Source organism: Lissotriton helveticus, chromosome 4_1, assembly GCF_964261635.1.
Source record: "Lissotriton helveticus chromosome 4_1, aLisHel1.1, whole genome shotgun sequence".
NCBI lineage: Eukaryota > Metazoa > Chordata > Amphibia > Caudata > Salamandridae > Lissotriton > Lissotriton helveticus.
Window position 1 is genome coordinate 656,131,710 of NC_136063.1, and position 19,832 is coordinate 656,151,541.

A 19,832-nucleotide genomic window follows, 5' to 3' on the forward strand; every position below is an offset into this window, starting at 1 on the left:
GCCGTCCAAGCACCCACCCAAGGGGGGAGTGCTGGTGCTCCCCCCGTGGGCCGCCCTTCCTGTTGCCCCCTACGAAGGATGGCAGGGGAAGCCCTTCCACTTCCCTCGCACACCCTCCACGTCATGTAATGAGATCAGCGTTCTCCACGTGTCGACATCATTAAAGGCTACCGGAGAATGTGAGTTTTTCCCTAGGGAGGGAGGGGGGTCAACCAAAGAGGTATCGACTTCCTTTGGCCGATGTCTCTTTCGAGCATTCCTATCTGCACGACCACGCATGGGGCCGCAATCGTGCAGCTGGAATGCCCACTAGACACCAGGGATTTTTTTTTTGTTCAGTTTAATTTTTGCAGGGAGTCGCCCCTTTGGGAAGGGTCGCTCCCCTTTGGGGACCATTTCTGTTGGCCGTTTCTGCCCCCCTTGTGGGCAGATAGGTTTGCATTTTTGTTTTTTGTAACCACTAGGCCACCAGGGAAGCTGGGGAGTTGCCCCTTGGGCAAGGGTCACTCCTCTTAATTGGGGGTTATTATTTTAGCTATTTCTTCTCCTCTTAGGGTCAGATCAGCCTTATATTTACAGGCCTATTTGCCTCCACGGGGGCAGAAGCCACTAGTCAACAGGAATTTTCTTTTACATTAATTTCAGTGATGTTGGGGAGTGGCCCCTTGGGCAAGGGTCACTCCCCTTTATTGGGGTAATTATTTTGGCCATTTCAGCCCTCCTAGGGGGCAGATCGGCCTTATGTTTTCAGGCCCATCTGCCCCAAGGGAGGCGATGCCACTAGACACCAGGGATTTTTTTTTACATTAATTTCTGCGATGTTGGGGAGTGGTCCCTTGGGCAAGGGTCGCTCCCCTTTATTGGGGTAATTAGTTTGGCGATCCCCGGGCAGATCAGCCTTATGGTGTCAAGCCATCTGCCCCCAAGGGGTGCGGAAGCCAATAAACACCAGGGATTTTCGTTTACAATAATTTCAGTGATGGTGCCCTTGGGCAACGGTTGCTCCCCTTATTGGGGTAAATATTTTGGCCATTTCTGCCCCCATTGGGGGCAGATCAGCCTTATGTTTTTAGGCTCATATGCCCCCAAGGGGGGGGGGAAGCCACTAGACACCAGGGATTTTGCTGTAGATTAATTTCAGTGATGTTGGGGAGTGGCCTCTTAGGAAAGGGTCAGTCCCCTTTATAGGGGGTAATTAGTTTGCCCATTTGTGCCCCTCCTTGGTGGCAGATCGGGCTTATGCTTTTACACCCACTAGAGGTCACTTGACACCAGTGATGTTGGTTTCACTAAGTTGTTGATTTGGAGAGAGAACCCTTTTGGGAGTGAATGTTTTGGCTTTATTTTTAGGCCCATCTGCTCCCCAGCTTGGCTAGAAGATTGTGTGTGATATGTGATTGTAAAGTTTTATTTCTCCTTTTTATTCTAGTGCAAAGCTTTCGGTTCCTGTTTGAAGTTTCAACAGTGGTTGATCTGCAGTTTCCGTAGGGACATGTGCTTGGTAAGAAAACCATTTTTGTTGTGTTTACTCCAAATGAGTATTATTATCATGCATTAATGATTTTTTTGTAAGTGGTGTCATAATAGCAGCATACTCAGCTTATGTTTTCAGTGTGAAATTCTTTTTGGATTTGTTCATGATGTGTGTTGCATTGTTTAGTGGGATATTGTTGGTCCTTGCTCCGTCTGTGCAGAGTAGGTGGTGGTGAGTCGAGCTGTTCTCGCAAGTGAGTGGTATCGCTTTGGAGTACATAGGTCTTTGTGATAAAGCCACATTTTGTACATTTCTTATTTAAAAAAATGTTTGTTGTTGTTGACTTTATTAGTAAGGATAATGGCTACCCACAGGATTACTGTTCCCAGGTGGTCGGTATGCTTTTGAATCTTCCTCTGACCATGATTATGAGACTGAAAGTGCATCTGAGGCAGAGGAGGAAACAAAAGATTCTGGCAGTGCGTTTTCTGTCTACGAGGAATCATGTGATGATGAAGCTACTCTCAGTGTGGATGAAGCTACTCTCAGTGCGGATGAACCACCTGTTTTAGAAGAGGATACTGATGGGTTGATGATGCAGCATGTGCTGGTCTCTGGGTTGTTCCAAACATGGTGCACGTTGTGTTGCCTGCCTTTAGTGGTGATGCAGGATATAGAGTGAATTGTGAAAATATTTTGCCTATACAGTTTTTTCAGTAGTTTATGGATGATGTATTTTTGGTTGAGATTGTTGAGCAGACTAATTTGTTTGCTGAACAGTATTTGAGGGACAACCCTGCCAGTCTTAGGCCCGCTCTAGAGCTACCCAGTTGACTCCCACAAATCTGGATGTAATAAAGAAGTGTTTGAGTTAAACTTTTTTGATGGGCTTGATAAGGAAGCCGTCGCTGTCTTCATATTGATCTACCAGTCCCTTGATGGCAACGGCAATATTTCCTGCAATTATGAGTCGTCATTGGTATTTACTTTTCCTTCGGATGCGGCATTTTATTGGTACTGTTTGGCATTGCCACGAGATCGCCCTGACTGTCACCATTTTAGATTCGGCCTGTCCTTGATCACTTTGTTGATCGATTTTCAGAGATCTATACTCCAGGGAAAGAAATAGCTGTTGATGAGTCTTTGGTCCTGTTCAAGGGCCGTTTTGGTTTTTAGGCAGTACATTCCTAGCAAGACAGCATGTTATGGAATTAGGATGTATATGTTGTCTGAGAGTAGGACAGGATATATCTATAATTTCTCTGTGTACACTGGTAGGTAGGGATTTTCAATATTGACCCTGCTGGTTGTCCGTCCACTTTAGGAGTTTCAGAGAAAATTGTGTGGGAACTTGCTAGAGGACTTTTTAACAAAGGTCACCATTTATGCCCAGATAACTTGTACACTGCTGTGCCTTTGTTAAAGGAATTTTTCAAACTGGACACTTTTGCTTGTGGCACAATCCGCTCTAACTGTAAAGGTTACCCAAAAGAGCTTGTTTTCAAAAAGCTTCAGAGGGGACAATGCAGTGCCTTGCATAGTGATGAACTGCTAGCTGTGACACTTGTGGACAGGAGGAATGTTTACATGCTGACTACCATCCATGATGAGCGTGCTTCACCTGTGACCACCGTTCCCTCTAGGGCGCGCGCGCACGCACCTCCCCTCACGCCAGCGCGCACCGCCTCGCGTGGAGCGCGCACACATGACGTCCCACGAGAGAGTCGCGCTGCCGGCCGCTTGAAAGAAGCGAGCAGCGCAAACATGAGGCACGTGAGGAGTGCAGGTAAGGAGGCTGGTTAGGCTTGAGGCTATGTGGGAGCGCGGGGCAGACTGTGGCCTTTTGTTTAAGTATTGCTGTTAATCGGAGCCCCTTAACGGGCTCTTATTAACAGCAATACTCAAAACAAAAGGCCACAGTCTGCCCCGCACTTTACTAACAAAAGCGTAGTCGGTTTCCAAACACAGTGCGTACTTTAATACAGGCTGTGTTTGGAAACTGTCTCTACGCTTTTGTTAGTAAAGCGCGGGGCAGACTGTGGCCTTTTGTTTTAGTATTGCTGTTAATCGGAGCCCGTAAAGTGGCTCTGATTACCAGCAATACTTAAACAAAATGCCACAGTGGGCAGTCAGGAGGGCAGGGCCGCAGGGGGCACAGCGGCTGGGGCTGCAGAACAGAAGGCAAAAGGGCACAAAAATTAGTGGAACAGAGGGCAGAAGGGCACAAAAACAAGTGGAACAGAGGGCAGAAAGGCAAAAAAACGAGTGGGACAGAGGGCAGAAGGGCACAAAAACGAGTGAAACAGAGGGCAGAAGGGCACAAAAACTAGTGAAACAGAGGGCAGAAAGGCACAAAAAACGAGTGGGACAGAGGGCAGAAAGGCACAAAAACGAGTGGAACAGAGGGCAGAAAGGCACAAAAACAAGTGGAACTGAGGGCAGAGAGCACAAAAACAAGTGGAACAGAGGGCAGAAAGGCACAAAAAACGAGTGTGACAGAGGGCAGAAGGGCACAAAAACGGGCGGAACTGAGGGCAGAAAGGCACAAAAACAAGTGAAACAGAGGGCAGAAAGGCACAAAAAACAGTGGGACAAAGGGCAGAAAGGCACAAAAATGAGTGGAACAGAGGGCAGAAGGGCACAAAAACGAGTGGAACTGAGGGCAGAGAGGCACAAAAACAAGTGGAACAGAGGGCAGAAAGGCACAAAAACGAGTGGGGCAGAGGGCAGAAAGGCACAAAAAACGAGTGGGACAGAGGACAGAAGGGCACAAAAACAAGTGGAACTGAGGGCAGAAAGGCACAAAAAACAAGTGTGACAGAGGGCAGAAGGGCACAAAAACGGGTGGAACTGAGGGCAGAAAGGCACAAAAACGAGTGAAACAGAGGGCAGAAAGGCACAAAAAACAGTGGGACAGAGGGCAGAAAGGCACAAAAATTAGTGGAACAGAGTGCAAAAGGGCACAAAAACGGGTGGAACTGACGGCAGAGAGGCACAAAAACAAGTGGAACAGAGGGCAGAAAGGCACAAAAACGAGTGGGACAGAGGGCAGAGAGCACAAAAACAAGTGGAACAGAGGGCAGAAAGGCACAAAAACGAGTGGGACAGAGGACAGAAGGGCACAAAAACGAGTGGAACTGAGGGCAGAAAGGCACAAAAACAAGTGGAACAGAGGGCAGAAATGGAACAGAGGGCACAAGGGCACAAAAACGAGTTGAACAGAGGGCAGAAGGGCACAAAAAACGAGTCGAACAGAGGGCAGAAGGGCACAAAAACAAGTGGAACAGAGTGCAGAAAGGCACAAAAAACGAGTGGAACAGAGGGCAGAAGGGCACAAAAAGAGTGGAACACAGGTCAGAAAGTCACAAAAACAAGTGGGACAGAGGGCAGAAGGGCACAAAAACGAGTGCAACAGAGTGCAGAAGGGCACAAAAACGAGTGGGACAGAGGGCAGAAGGACACAAAAACGAGTGGAACAGAGTGCAGAAACGCACAAAAAACGAGTGTGACAGAGGGCACAAGGGCACAAAAACTAGTGGATCTGAGGGCAGAAAGGCACAAAAACGAGTGGAACAGAGGGCAGAAGGGCACAAAAACGAGTGGGACAGAAGGCAGAAGGGCACAAAAACGAGTGGAACAGAGTGCAGAAGGGCACAAAAACGAGTGGAACAGAGGGCAGAAAGGCACAAAAAATGAGTGGGACAGAGGGCAGAAGGGCACAAAAATGAGTGGAACTGAGGGCAGAAAGGCACAAAAACGAGTGGAACAGAGGGCAGAAAGGCACAAAAACGAGTGGGACAGAGGGCAGAGAGCACAAAAACAAGTGGAACAGAGGGTTGAAAGGCACAAAAAACGAGTGGGACAGAGGGCAGAAGGGCACAAAAATGAGTGGAACTGAGGGCAGAAAGGCACAAAAAACGAGTGTGACAGATGGCAGAAGGGCATAAAAACGAGTGGAACTGAGGGCAGAAAGGCACAAAAACGAGTGGAACAGAGGGCACAAAGGCACAAAAACGAGTGGGACAGAGGGCAGAGAGCACATAAACGAGTGGAATAGAGGGCAGAAGGGCACAAAAGCGAGTGGAACAGAGGGCAGAAAGGCACAAAAACGAGTGGGACAGAGGGCAGAAGGGCACAAAAATGAGTGGTACAGAGGGCAGAAAGGCACAAAAACGAGTGGAACAGAGGGCAGAAAGGCACAAAAAACGAGTGGAACAGAGGGCAGAATGGCACAGAGGCAAAATACAGAATACAGAAATAATGGGGCAGCTAAGAACAGAAGGCAGAATGGGCAGAGAGGCACAGGGGCAGCAAGGGGAACAGAAGGGAAAACTGGGCAGAGACACGGGCAGCGAGGGGTACAGAAGGAAAGAGCGGGTAGAGAGAGCACAGGGACAGCAAGGGGAACAGAGGGAAGAAAAAGGGGCACGGACCACATACAGGCAGCGGGGAAGACAGACAACAGCAGTCACAGACACAACAATGAAAATACAGGCAATACAATAAATTTGCAAACTGCCCTTAAGACACTTATTGTGGCGCTGTATGTGTGAAAATGCACCATCTTTTCACTTTTTAAAGTAAATGTTTTGAGTGCCATTTGGCGCCGCAGACACGCGCGGTTTGGTTCCTGGCGCACATAGCCATGGTTACAGCGCACAGAGACCCTCCACTGCCCCACACAGAGGAAAAAAATTAGAGGGAACATTGCCTGTGACTGTTTGGGGTCAGGTTGCTGAAGTGCGCAAACCTGTGTACATTGTAGGCTACAATAAGCACATGGGTGGTGTAGATAAAGTAGATCAGAGGTTGGAACCTTACACTTTTGTTCGTAAGTCTTACACTTGGCATAAGAAGTTGGCCATCCAGCTCTTCAACTTAGCAACTTTTAATGCTTTTGTTGTGTTCAAGGAGTGTTCTCCAGCGTCAAGGATGAATTTTGTTCAGTTTCAGGAGTCTGTGATAGGCAGCCTCGTTGTAGTGGAACAGGCAAGTGTTCCTAGAGTTGGAGTAGTGGAGGATGTGGCTATATTGAAAACAAGCAAGATAATAAGCCAGAGTACATTGGGAAGACCAGGACCCCAACATGGTGGTCACATGGAGCAAGGGGAAAGACGAGGGACCGACCACGAGCAGGGACCCAGTAAAATAGTCAATCTAAGTAGCCATACATTTTCCCACTGAAGAAGATTCTGTCCTGCCTAAAGGATTAGAATTCGTGAGTACACCTAGAAATGAGTTTTTGGCCTTTGCATTGAACGCGCCCAGTTCTTCAGGAAGATCAAACTGCAATGCTTCTTTGAATACTCAGAATCCTGTCCACAGGAGACACCAAACACAGGACTGAGAAAGAAATCCACGTTCCTACCACCCACGCAAATCATCCCCTGCCATGTGCTGACCTTTGAAGAGGCCGTACTTGAGGATATAGAACAAATCGAGTGCCTTAATAACGAAGGATTCCAGAACCTTTAGAAAGGTGAAAGAAAAGGCTTATGGATCTCAAAGAGAATACTGAACTTGTTATAAAACCAGCTGATAAGGGTGGGGCTATTTTTATTATGAATACAGAAATGTACCATACAGAATGTATCCGATAGTTATCTGATGAAGGCAGCTACGAGGTGTACCAGAGTGAACCAAGACCAAAGCTTACAGGTAGAATTAAGAGCATGGTAGACAAAGGTCTTATGAAGGACTGAATCACAAAATGTGAAGCAGAATTCCTGTTGTGTCAAAGTCCTCACATCCAGAGGTTCTACACTCTCCCCAGATTCATAAGAACAAAATGCCCCCACCAGGAAGACCTATAGTGTCAGGCATAGGCTCAGTTCTTGAGCCCCTGTCACAATTTTGTTACTGGTTCTTAAGATCAATTGTCCAAGCATTCACCTCCTATCTGAGATACAAAGGATTTCCTCTGCCTCCTCAGACACGTGAAAATCAACCCCGTTGAGGACCTGACCATCACAATGGATACTGAGGCGCTGTACACCAGCATAGTCCAGAGACGCATACTAAGCATTGTAGAACATATCCTACTTGACTACTCCAAGACATTTCATCATGGAGTGTGTGGAATTAGCACTCACTGAAAACTTTTTTGCCTATGAGGAGACAATATACCACCAGATTAGGGATACTTCCATGGGGAGCACTTTTGCTCCCTGCATGGCGTGCCTCTACGTCCATCAATTCGAAATAGATCACATCTTCAATCAGGGCAATCCCTTTGGAACGCATTTAAAACTTTGGCGACTGTACATCGAGGACGTCATCTTAACTTGGTGCGGCAATCAGGAGGAAGCTGAAAACGTTGTCCAATGGGCCAATAACAGAGATGAACATCTAAAATTCATGCACTCAATTAGCAAAGAAGAGGCAGTCTTTTTGGATCTAGTAATTACCTTGTGCTTGGAGGGGATAACAACTAAGGCTCCTAACAAAAATACAGCCAGGAATAGCCTCCTAATTTTTGAAAGTTTACATCCAAGTCAATCCGACAAAACCTCCTGGTAGGTCAGTTAAACAGGATCCAAAGAAACTGTTCCTCTATCAAAACTTTTGATGAACAGGATGAGACACTGGACAACAAGCTGGCAACCCGTCATTAACCCCAAAAAACTATCAAAAAGGCAAGAAAGAGAGCCTCAAATAAAAACGAGAGGCACTGCTTGAAACCCAACAGAAGAAGGAGTATGAACAACTAGTATGTGTCACCACATACACTCCGATATCCAATAAAGTACAGACCATCATACGAAAACACTGGCACATCCTGAATGGAGCAACAAAAATTTGGCTTCCGACACTTTTTGCGTTTAAGTGAAACACAAGCGTACGGGATGAGCTGGTTCACGCAAAAACACTTTCCCCACAAACCCAGAATCAGACCACACTGTGGGGCAACCCCAGACCAGTAAGTCACTACCCCTCCGGTAACTGTGTGGCATGCAACTACACTAGTACAACATAGGAGGTGGACATAAAAACCAAGAGACCATGAGTACAGAAGAACTTCAGTAATTGCAACAGTGCTCATGTAATCTACCTCATCACATGCCCCTGCAACTTGTTGTATGTGGATATGACAACAAGAAAGATAAAGATATGCATGAACGAACACAGTAGCACCATTAGGTTAAAAAAAGGAACATAAAGTTGACGCATCATTTCCTGGAAAACTACCACAGAGATGTAGATTTGAAAGGGGTAGTGCTTGAGGTCATAAGACAGACGAGTCACAACATTCAGCGAAAACTCCACACCAAAGAACAATGATGGGTGCATCAGCTACGGTCATGGGACACTGGATTGAATGACGACATCCGGTGGCTCCACATTGGACAATGATATAATGAAGGGGGCGTGCATACAAGCACAAATAACAATGACATTCATGACTGGTGCTCGGATCAGAAAAATATACATTAAAAGTATTACTATTTCATTATTGCACCAATGCATATGGCACTCATAATATACTTGCCTTTTTTTTTACTCTTGCTGCATATAATTTAGTTTAAAAACAATCTTTTTATCCTGCCAAAACGTCCACCCATTTTGCATATATGTTAAACCTGTAACAAGAACCACAAAGAGGATTCGTAACCGTCATTTTTCACCTTAAGGAAATATAGGCAACTAGCCTCGCACCACTCTTCCCTTTTTTTACATGCAGAGCCCAGACAACCTGGAATAGGACTGCTGGCCCACATGTGCACATGTCAAATGGCATAAAATAATTAGCCGACACGGAGGACAGGCAGGACCAGGAAAGCAAACGCCTCATGCATAGCCCAGGCAACCCTGGGTGCGACAGCTGAGATAACATGCGCGCCTCTGAAACAACTCAAGTGATTTCATTCTGACACAAAGCCCAGGTGGACCTAGGTGGCCTCCGACAGGACACCAGGGACATTTCAGGTGTTCCGCCGATAGGTTACAATTACCACTGCATTTCCTCTCCGACGCGAGGGTCAGGCACACAGTGCCTAACATGCAGAGAGGTTGACCATAAGATCTTGGTCGACCGTGTCGAGAGGATGGGCATTCAGCTCACTGCTAGGGATTTACTTGCCTCCTTTCTGGCCAACAGAACCCAGGCGGTTACACTGGGCCCCTTCCAGTCGGCTGATCTGTCGTTACCATGTGGGGTCCCCCAAGGCTCATCCCTAAGTCCGACACTATTTAACATTTATGTGTCGGACCTTGCTAGTGTCATCAAAGAGCATGGGATGAGCCTGACCTCATACGCTGACGACACTCAGCTGGTGCTGGCAATAAAGGGCGATGGACAGAGGGTGGCAGAGGGATTCCAGAAGGGAATGATTACTATCGGTGAGTGGATGGCAAGGAATTGCCTAAAGCTCAACTCTGATAAAACGGAGGTGGTTATCTTCGGCAATCTCTCACCAGTATGGTCTGATGCTTGGTGGCCATCGGCCTTGGGTACACCTCCCTCTCCCACGGTCAAAGTTAGAAACCTAGGCGTTACTTTTGATGACCAACTTAACTTCATGGCCCATGCAAACAAGGTGGCAGCCAATGCACATTACAAGCTTAGAACGGTAAGAAAAATTATACCGTATCTACCAGATTCAGCAGCCAAAACGTTAGTCACCACTCTAGTTTTGACATCACTAGATTACTGCAACGGTCTGCTGCTCAATGCTCAGAGCAGAGTCACAAAAAAATTACAGACCGTGCAGAATGCTGCCGCTCGCGTACTGTCAAAAAAAACCAAATTTGCACCTATCTCAGACACTTTGAAAAACTACCACTGGTTGTCCATCCACAACAGGGTAAAATTCAAAGTTTTGTGCATAGTCTATAAGACACTACAGGATCAAGGACCTTGTTTTCTTAAACATCAACTGATTCCCTACAATCCATCGAGAACCCTCCGATCCACCTCACTTAACCAACTAGTGGTTCAACGTAGTCGAACAGTTTCCTGGGGTGATCGCCGCTTCTCAATTGCGGCTCCTAGACTCTGGAACACCCTTCCGAATCACATGAAAGCCTGCCCCTCTCTTCTTCAGTTCAGAAAAAAACTGAAAACGTGGTTATTCAATCAGTAATCCACATCCCTGTACTCCCTGATCATGCTGAGATAACAATGCATTTTAGCGCCGAGACGCCCAAGGGTAATTGTATGCGCTCTACAAATATCATAAACATAAACATAAACAGAGGTTTCTCAAGACACCGGAATCCTTTATTGGCTTACTTGGCTTACTCACGCCACACATGCTACTAATTTACCAATTACGGCGACTATTTAAAGCCGAATTTTCATGCCCTTCATTCCACCACTGGGAAGAGGAGCGAACACAGCTAGGACTACGGAGAGAGATGTACCTTGATGTAGTAAGAGTATGGGTGGTAGTGTGAATGCGTGCTTACGTGAAACTACAGCACCCCAATAAGGAAAGTGTTCGTTTTTAAATTCTTGCCTTTAAGTGTGCATTTCACTATTTTCTATTCCAGAGTTTGACTATAGGGGTCTTTACTTCACCCTCCTCCCTTGAGGTGTGTAGTAACCACCAACAGGGTAAGGCTGTGAGCTGGTCTCACACAGCTGTGTAATTACATACTATGTGTGTCTTACGTTTCGTGTGACAGGTGTTTCACACAAAAGCCACTATATGTATACTGTTGCATGTGGAGCTATTTACACTACAGTTTTAAACTTCACCTCCCAGCATATTCATCTCTGATGGCAATCTCACTTTCTTTTCACTTACAGGTTCCAAGAAACTCTGTCAGGTCGAGTGTGACACAGGTCCACCTACCCAGTGGTAATTTCATACCAACTCTTTGGTGAGATAGGAGCCCACATTTCTATTTTCATCCTGATGAATGCCACGGATCCTTTGTGCCATAAGGGCAGAAACATGTTGATGACTTTTATCACTACGGTGATGGGGTACTAATTCCCCTTCTTCACAGTTTTCATTTTAATATCAAGTAGTCACCATCTGAATAAATGTATTTTTTATGATTACACTGATTTCTTAACTACAACTCACTGTCACGGGCACCCAGTGCCTCCCTGTCTCCAGGTGTAGTCCCACTCTCTATCAAACCAAGTTTTTAGAGAGCGAGGAGTGCCGATGATGAAGCATGACACCTGGTGGTGTGTGAGGACAGTCCTAAATTTTTGTGAGATGCCAGTTACTCTACTAAAAACCTTTTAGTTTTGTTTTTTTCATTCAGGATAGCCTCTTTTGTATATACATGTTAGTATCGAGGCCACCTCACCCTGAATACCCTGTGCATCTAGTTCCCTCGCCTGGGATTCCCTAGGGTTTTTGTGTTGCATAGATTGAAAGATCGCCACTTTCCCGATTTAATTCCTCCCATGCCCAAAAACAGCAATCCTGTAAAGAGATGTAGAGTCTGTTTGAGGAGAGGTATGCGGAAGGAGAGTCAAATGCGCTGTGTTCATTGTCCTTCAAATCCTGGGCTGTGTGTGCCCATATGTTTCAGAATTGTATCACACTCAAAAGAGTTTTTGGGAGCAACTGTGAGTCTAATAGTGAACTGCCTGATCTGTATTGTTTTATATTTGCAGTTCTGTTTTACGGTTTCCATTAGATTGATGTATTTAGTTAATGTTGTTGTGTTTGTAGTTATAGTTTTGTATCTAGTTCCAATTGGTTTGTCTTTTCTTTTTTGTTAAAAATAAATTGAAGACGGTGTGCGTGGACTGGCATTTGGCATAGCGGTGTGCATGGACTGGTGCTTGGCTTGTGGTGTGTGTGGACTGGGGCTTGACTGACAGTGTGCATGGGCTGGTGCTTGGCTGGTGGTGTGCATGGAGTGGTGCTTGGCTGGCGGTGTGTGTGGAGTGGCGCTTGGCTGGCACTGTGTATGTACTGGAGTTTGGTTAGTGGTGTCCGTGGACTTGTGCTTGATTTACAGTATGTGTGGACTGGCGCTTGGCTGGTGGTGTGAATGGACAGGCGTTTGGCTGGCCGTGTGCATGTACTTGCATTTGGCTAGCAGTGTGCATGGACTGGGACTTGACTGGCAGTGTGCGTGGGCTGGCGCTTGGCTGGTGGTGTGTGTGGACTGGCGTTTGGCTGGCGGTGTGTGAGTAGTGACTTGCTGCTGGTCATTACACACACTGCTAGCCAAACGACGCTGCACACTACATCAACTGCCAGTCGGTGTGATTGCTGTGTCAGTCATGTGGGATATGAAAGTGATGGGCCCTTGAATGGTGCTGTCTGTTGATGTGACTGTTGTAATGTGCTAGGCCCACGGCTGGCAGTGTGAATGGTCTTGTGTGTGTCATGAAGGAAAGGTGTGTGAATGGCCTGTAAAGAGGTTGGTGCCTTGAAGTGGCTTTACAGTTCGCTAGCTGTGAGTTATTGGTTTAGGTTTTTAACCTTTAAATTATTAACAGTGAGTTTCCTTTTTATGAAATCTGATGTTAATAAAATTGTACGCTGTGAACCTTCACTCACCCTCATGCCAAATCCATCCATTATGTGTGTGTACTTAAGGAATAGTCAGTTTTTAAGTAATATTTGTCTTTTCTGTCTTTCTCTGCCAGGGTGTACATTGCCTCTACATTGTCTGTTGATGTGGGTGTTGTGATGTGCTGGGCCTGCAGCTGGTGGTGTGAACGTGTGTGTCAAGTATGAAAGAGGTTGGTGCCTTGACGTGGCTTAACAGCTCACGAGCCGTGAGGCTTTGGTTCAGGTTTTAAACCTTTTAAATATTAACATTGCATTTCCTTTACATACATTTTGAATCTTTCACTCACCCTCATGCCAAACCCAACCAGTATGTGTGTGTACTTGAGGCAGTAATATTTGTCTTGTCTGTCTTTCTGTGCTAAGGTGTAGTTTGTCTCTAGGGAAAATCTACCAAGTTTAGAAATGTTTGTAAACTAAAATAAATGGGGAGTACTGGGTGGTGTGCCTCTCATAGATCCCAACAATGGTCCTCATTTATGAAAAGTGACGCATCGGTGCGTGAAAACAAAAATGCGTTACTTTCCATTGCGCCCACCTTGCGACATGCTGGATGTGTCATATTTACAGTATGACATATCATGTCGCAAGGAGTTACAGATACGTCCGTCTTTCTGATGTTTCTCTGTAGGCGCAAAAATTATTATTATTATTAATATTATTAATATTATTATTATTATACAGCTTATAGAGCACCTGGTTACTCCAAAGGAGTGTCCCCGCACTAGTACACCAAATTAGTACCCAAAAGCTGGACCACAACCACCCACCCACCCTACAGCCAGAGGCCCCAAAGAACAGCTACAGAAGGCCTATTTCCGGCCACCAGGGGGATAGTGGAATAGCCAAGTCTTAAGTTTTTTTCCGAAACCGAGTCTCTGATGGGCACGTCCTTAAGTCAGCAGGCAGGTCATTCCAAGCCTTTGCCGCAAGAAAGCCGAAGGAACTTCCACCAGCCCGTACCTTCCGAACCTTAGGCACAATCAACTTTGCCGTGCCCAAGGACCTTAGGCAATGTGCTGGTCTATAGGCAGTAAGAAGCGGGTGCAAGAAGCTTGGACCTTTCTTATTGAAGATCCTGTGGCTGAAACACAAGGCCTTAAAGGTTACTCTGACCTGTATGGGAAGCCAATGTAATTTCCTCAAGGCCTCCCCACTGAAGCCCGTCTAGGAATCTTTAGAAGTAGCCGAGCTGCAGCATTCTGAACCTTCTGCAGGATGTTCAGATTTTTTTGGGTCACCCCTATGTACAAGATGTTGCAGTAATCTAGATGGGACGTAACAAGGGCCTGTATAATGGTATGTCTAGCATCTAATGGGAGAAGCTCCAGGATTTTTCACAGCATCCTAAGAATGCCAAAACAGCCACCGATAATATCTGTTGGGAGTATGAAAGGGAGTCGTTGCACCATACTCCCAGATTCTTGACCTTGGTCTTAGGGGGTCGGAGATGGTCCCAGCTCCTCCGACCAACACAGGTGTGAACAAAGGGAAGGCTTCTTACTGACTACCATCACCTCCGTCTTTCCCACATTCAGCTGCAAACAATTGAGTTTCATCCAATTGGCAATCTCCCCCAGGCATACCTTGAACTTGGCAGTCGTTCCTGCCTCCTTTTGCTCCAGGGTGACGAGCTGAGCTCGTCATGGCCACACCCGTTCCCATGGAATGCTCAGCACAGCAGGGGAATCAGCCCAGCATGCGAGCGTTCCACGGAACGGGCGCGGTCATAACAAGCTCAACTCGTCATGAGTGCCGTGCCTCATGACGAGCTGACCTCGTCATGAGCACCCAAGGGGTTAAATAGGGTAGGGCTGGGAGCCGAACCCTGAGGCATCCCTTGCAACAGAGAACAGACTCTGGATTTAAAAGGATGCTGTAGAACCTGGAAGGATCTATTCCCCAGAAAATGTTAAATTCCTCCCCATATCACTCTACCGACCCCGGCCTCCCCCAGCTGTTCCAAAAGAAGACTGCGGGAGACCGTGTCAAAAGTGGCACTCAGGTCTAGAAGGATCAAAGTAGTGGTTCTTCCCTCAACTGCAGCAGTTTTCAAGGCCTCTGAAGCAAGAAGAAGGGCCGACTCAGTAATGTGTCGAGGTCTAAACCCTGACTGTGTTTCATGGAGTACTTGACTCTCTCCAAGGAATAAGGACAGTTGACTGTTAAGATGCTTCTCCGTGATTTTAGCCACATAGGGTAGTAGAGATATAGGTACTAAGTTTCCTCAGAGAGTAGGGTCTAGGGAGGGTTTCTTTAACAGTGGTACCACCATGGCATGCTTCCAATTACTAGGAACCTCACCTGAACTAAAAGACAGGTTCAGTAGCTTAGTGAGAACCAGAGCAATTACTTCTTTCCCCACCCTCACATATTTTGGGGAATAGGGTCCAAGGGCGACCCAGATTGAACTGTTTCCATGAGTTTAAGAACCTCTCTTACTCCAGATGCATTGCTGGAGTGTGTCACAAAAGTGACGCAACTCCATCAATGGGTCATTTCACATGGGCAAGTCTCATTTCAAATGTGCCTGCATCAGTCTTAAGCCTGCTGTGAGGCAGGCCTAAGATATTGACACATTTGCGTCCTAGAAGTGACCCGTCACTTCTACGAGGCTTACTTGCGCCAGAACGCCCACCCTGTATACATTATACCTGGCGCAGGTATAATGTGGCGCAGGGTTTGGGTTTACAAAGTGAGGCATCTACCTAGATGCATCACTTTGTAAATATGAGGCAACATGGCGCATTTTTTACTCTGCTGGTGCGTCACAAAAAGTGAAGCACCGGTGGCGCAAAAGTGACGCAAGGGCTCATAAATAAGTCCCAATGTTTTTTATTCACAATATCATGCAAAACTCCAAATGTGACTATAGTCATACATCTTCCTTGTATTACTGTGTCATAAGCTTCTTGTATCAGAAAAACCACCATTTTTCTACCACCCAGCGTTCCCCCAGGTCTACGGATAAAAATTATACCTCAATTGTATGGGTGGGCCAAGTACCCGCGACAGGCAAGGGCCAAAAACGTACTGTGGAGACAAGAAAATGTCCTATCACAAAATGACTTGGTTTTGCAAGGGGGGGGTCACCTCGGTTTTTGGCTCGGAGGCCAACTAGGGAACCCTACCAAACTCACATATTCCTGAAAACTAGACACCCTGGGGACTCCAGGGAGGTATGGCTTGTGTTGACCCCCAATGTTTTCCTCCCCAGAATCCCCTGCAAACTTCAAATTTAACTTCAAAACAAAATCACATTTTCCTCACATTTCTGTGTGGGATCACTGTACCGGCACAAATCTCCTACCACACAGTGCTCCCTCTGGTATCCCAATAAAAAATTATACCTCTTGTGTGGGTGTTCAATGCAGAATCGCCTAAAACGTATTAAAAAAAATATATAGTGCATAGAGTTTGCTGTGCTATCCCCTAAATTGTTATGTTTTTGGCCCTTCCAATCACAGGCCCTTGGCAAACCCACACAAGTGAGGTATCATTTTACTCGGGTGACTGAGGTAAACGCTGTTATTTGTGATTTTTTTTAGCTCAATGTGAGGTTTGCAGGAGGGGATTCTGGGTAGGAAAACGATGGGTGGTCCACACAAGCCATACCTTGCTGGACTCCCCTGCATGTCTAGATTTCGGAATTGTGTGGGTTTGGTAGGTTTCCTTAGATGGCTGTCGAGCCAGGGACCAAAAATGCAGGTGCCCCTGTTGCAATACCAGGTTGTTTTCTGAAAGACAATTTTGATGTCTCCACAATACGTTTTGGGCTCTTGCCTGTTGCAGGCCCTTAGTACACCCACACAAGTGAGGTACCATTTTTATTGGGAGACCTGGGGGAACACCGGGCTGTGGGAAATTTGTGTCAGCCCATTGATTCCACAACTTGCACTCACAGAAACGTGAGAAAAATGTAATTTTTCAGTTAAATTTGAGGTTTGAAGGGGATTCTGGGTAGGAAAACAATAGGAGGTCCACACAAGCCATACCTCCCTGGACTCCCCTGTATATCTAGTTTTCAGAAATGTCTGGTTTTAGTAGGTTTCCCTAGATGGCCACCGAGCCCGAGGCCAAAAACCCAGGTGACCCCCTTTGCAAAATCAGGTCATTTTGTGATAGCCAATTTTCATGGCACCACAATATGTTTTGGGACCTTGCCTGTCAGGGGCACTTGGCCCACCCACACAAGTGACAATTGAAAATTGTATAGGTTTACCAGGTTTCCCTAGTTGCTGGCTGAGCGAGGGTTCAAAATCCACAGCAAGGAACATTGCATAAAAAGGGTCAGTTTTCACCGTAAAAATGTGATGTGTCCACGTTGAATTTTGGGCCCTTTCCTGTCACAGGCACCAGGTCTACCCACACTGGTGAGGTTCCATTTTTATTCAGAGACTTTGGGGAATGTTGTATGAGTGGAAGTTTGTCGATCCATGCGGATTCCAGAACTTTCCATCACATAAATGTGAGGAAAATGTGTTTTTTTAAACAAAGTTTGAGGTTTGCAAGGGATTCTGGGTAACAGAACCTGGTGGGAGCCACACAAGTCACCCCATTCTGGATTTCCCATGGTGTCTAGCTTTTAAAAATGTATAGGTTTGCTAGGTTTCCCTATGTGTCGGCTGAGTTAGGGTTCATAATCCATAGCTAGGCACATTGAAAAAAAGGGTCAGTTTTAACTGGAAAAATGTGATGTATCCACATTACATTTTGAACCTTTTACTTTCACGGGCAGTAGGCCTACCCACACAAGTGAGGGGCCATTTTTATCGGGAGACTTTGGGGAATGCAGGGTGGGTAAAAGTGTGTGGATTCTCGCAGATTCCAGAACTTTTCATCACAGAAATGTGAGGAAAATTTGTTTCTTTTTTTACAAAGTTTGAGGTTTGCAGGGGATTCTGGGTAACAGAACCTGGTTAGAGCCATAGAGCCATACACATCACCCCATCCTGGATTCCTCTGGGTGTCTAGTTAAAAAAAATATATAGGTTTGCTAGGTTTTCCTATGTGCCAGCTGGCGTAGGGTTCAAAATCCATAGCTGGGCACATGGCAATAAAAGGGTCAGTTTTCATTGGAAAAATGTGATGTGTCCACGTTTCATTTTGGGCCATTTCCTGTTGCGGGCACTAGGCCTAACCACAAAAATGAGGTACTTTTTTTATCGAGACTTAGGTAAACACAGAATAGTAGAACAAGTGTTATTACCAATTGACTTTCTTCGCATTTCTACCTTCCAAATGTAAGACAATTTGGAAAAAAAGAAGTCAGTTTGAAAAATTACCTCTAAGTCTCATGCTTGTATGTGTACCCACAATGTTGGAGGTGTGCAAATAACCAATTTTTCTAAATTCTGTATTTTGTTCCCATTTCAGAAATATATAGGTTTCCTTGGTAACTATTTTTCACTCTTATGTTTTACCAAATGAATTGCTCTATATCAGGGACACAATGAAAACCCATTGAAAGATGCAGCTCAGTTATTGGCTCTGGGTTCCTCAGGTTCTTAGTGAACCTACAAGTCCTATATATCCGCACAACCAGAAGGGTAAGCGTATTTAACAGTATATTGCTTTTAAAATAAGTCATACTTAGAAGAAGTTACAGGTGAAAACGTTGGCACAAATAGCTGTTTTTTTCAACTCAATTTCAATGGGCCTGATTCACAAAAGTAATCAGACAAAATCCTAACTTTACGACTTTTGGCATTCACAAAAGGCATTTAGCAGTAGTAAAGTTAGGATTTCTAACTTTACTACTACTAAACTGAGAAAAATCCTAACTTTACAACTTTTGGTATTCACAAAAGGCATTTAGTAGTATTCTTTTTGTGAATCGGGCCCAATATTTTTTATTTTCAACTGTTGGTTTCTATGAAATAAAACTTAGGATCTACATAAATGAACCCTTGCTGAATCCAGAATTTGGTCCACTTTTCAGAAATGTACAGCTTTCTGGGATCCATTATTGCTTTCACACCCATTCCTACCATTAACTGGAAGGAGGTTGAAAGCACAAAAAATAGCAAAAATAGGCTATGTCCCAGTAAAATGCGAAAACTGTGAAAACATTTTTGGTTTTCTGAAAAAAGTCTGCTCTTCCTAAACGCTGAGAAGATGGTGATTTCAGCACCACAAAGCCTTTGTTGATGCCATTTGCAGGGGAAAAAACAGACACTTTCTTCTGCTGGCCTTTTTTAGGTTGGCTTTTTTTAGGTCTGTGTTAGCCAGTGCCTTTTGATATTTACTACAATTACGTCTGTGATGTAGGTACTTATAAGGGTTTTCACCACCACTTCATGCATTTGTCTTTGGTTTTGACGTTCACAGTTTTTTCCAACCGGCTCATGCATACATCAAAGTGTCAGCTCATTTCAGCGAATGTCTGACTTCAGTATGAGTTAGGGCACGCTTCCCTTTCACAATGAGCACATCCACACATAAAGTAGTTATTTTCAGTGCCTGGGAGTACTACGGTAATCAGTGCTTTCTTGAGACTAAAAATGTATTTGCCTTTATTCAATGTTTTTTCTTTGACTAATGAACACCTAGCAGCTTCCTGAACAATAAAGGTTTGCAGACACCATGACAAAACAAAAGAAGAATTGGCAAAAGGGTGGAGGACAACAAAAGACCTATTGGCTTTGCCAGTGCTTATTTTAAGAATGGCATCAACAGACACCAGTTGCTGTGGCACATAACATCTCATTACCAATGTGAATCTTCTTCTGGGAGTTACCGGAGAAGATGGCTGCAGTTCACCTTATGGCCATTGTCCAATGATAGTCCGAATGCCTACTGGGAAGGTTTTAGACTCCAATAAAGGATTTTAGAGACACAATCATCCATCGTAGATATTCCTAATAGAA